The following is a 2,074-nucleotide window of genomic DNA, read 5'->3' as shown; positions in this document are numbered from 1 at the left end:
TCCAGCAGGTATTTACAGGGAGGAGGGGAGGATCCTGCAGGTGTTTAAAGGGAGGAGGGGGGAATCCAGCAGGTGTTTACCCGGGAGTCCACCTGGAACTTAGATGAAATGAGTCCAACAGGTGCTTAGAGAGGAGTCCAGTGGGTGTTTAGTGGGAGAGAATCTAACAGGTGTTTAAAGGGGAGGGAGAAATCTAGCAGGTGCTTAGAGGAGAGTTCAGCAGGTGTTTAGATATGGGGGTGGGGGCAAGAGTGAGAGAGGAATCTAGCAGGTGTATAGAGGACAAGAGTCCAGGTACTTAAAGGAGTCCAGCAGGTGCTTAGGGGTGGAGTCCAGGGCATAAACAATTGTGTTGACAACTGCAGAAAATAAGAGACAGACACATGGAAGTTCAGCGTCTTTCTTTTTTGTACACTCTTTGCATCTTTCCATAAGTAACCATTTAAAATAATATCAAGGCAAAAGGCAAATTCTTTCTCCATGGTTTTCTTGGTCTGGACTTTCACTGAGAGAGTTGGTCCAGCTAGCTCTCCCAGCCCCACCTTCTTTATTTGGTGTTTGGAGTCCCTTCTGTTAGTATTCTGTCTAAACTCCACCTCCACAGTTACCAGGCAACAGCCAGGAATGCTCCTTCCCACAGTTACCTGGCAACAGCCAGGTAGACCTGCCCACTATAAAAGGGGCTGCTTGCCCCCTCCTCTCTCTCCTACCTTCTCTTGCTCTCTTGCTCTCTTGCCCCTAGCTTCTCTGTCCCCTTGCCCTTCCCCCTCTCTCCACGTGGTCATGGCCAGCCTCTACTTCTCTGCTCCCCCCCACCTCTCTCTCTCTCTCTCTCTCTCTCTCTCTCTCTCTCTCTCTCTCGTTCTCTCTCTCTCTCTGCCTCTACTACCCTCCTGGCTCCCCTCCTCATGCCCTGAATAAACTCTGTTCTATGCTATACCATCATGTGGCTGGTCTCTCAAGGGGAAGAGATGCCTCGGCTTCTCTGTTCCATTCCTTCCCAGTTCACAAACAGCATCTATAAAGGAGCAATCCCTTAGCCACAAGAGCAGGAAGAGCTAGCTCAGTGATGGACATGTCTCTGTTGGTACACGGAGGCAGGGAGGCTAGAACACTGGATGCTCTGGAAAATGCACTTGAGGATGAGCTGCAAAGTCCTGCCCTCAGTTCAGAGGAAGCTCACTCTTCATTGTCCTCTAGCTCTCCACTCCCTGCCCAGCTTCTGCTCTACCTGCCAAGGATAGTTGAGCAGAGGAGTCTTATCATGAAAACAAGGAACAGACAGCCCCTCAAGACACCTCCCTTTCGAGACCCACACTGTTACGTGCTACCCTCACCATATCTCCACCTTCTGGCTAGCCTCTACCTATATCCAGTGTCTTCCTATTCTCAAGTTAGACAAGGTCTTTAATTCTTTGATTATGTGTGAATACAGATGTGCATATACCATAGTGCATGTGTGGAAGTCAGAGGACAACTCTTTAGAGTCAGTTTCCTTCTGCCACCCTATGAGACATGGGAATTATACTTGGTTGCTCCAGCCTGCATAGAAAGACCTTTAGCTACTGAGTTAATCTTACCAGTCCAGGATAAGGTTCTTTTCACTACAGGGCTGTGCAGTCCATGTTCGTGCCCTGCACTGGGTCAACTTAAGAACTCAGAGTGGCTGTGGCAGCTCCAGCCATCACACTCATATTAAGAGAGAAAATGACATAAATATGTTGTGTCTTTCCTTTGCAACAGTGGAAACTCCATGAGAAGAACTCCAGCTGCCTGTGCATTCTATTCTACAGGCCTGGCTGACTGGCTGGAGACATGTCTGGAGCGTCACAGAGAGGACAATCTGCAAGGGACACTGTGAGACCCTTTGCTAAGATTTTGAGATCCTCAAAATTTGTGTGGAAGTATGGAATGCCTCTGCCTCCTGCACATAAATATTCACTCCTGGGGAGAGACTGCAACTTGGAGTCCTTGAGTTGTGCACTACAAAGCAGTGGAACGCCCCTCCTTCCCACCTCAGCCTATAGCCCGGTGAGATGCCCCTGAAAGAGCTGTCAAAAGTTGTGACTCCTGT

The sequence above is a fragment of the Grammomys surdaster genome, unplaced genomic scaffold (assembly GCF_004785775.1).
Source record: "Grammomys surdaster isolate TR1022 unplaced genomic scaffold, NIH_TR_1.0 126248, whole genome shotgun sequence".
Classification (NCBI taxonomy): Eukaryota; Metazoa; Chordata; class Mammalia; order Rodentia; family Muridae; genus Grammomys; species Grammomys surdaster.
Note: the sequence above shows the minus strand (reverse complement) of the source record.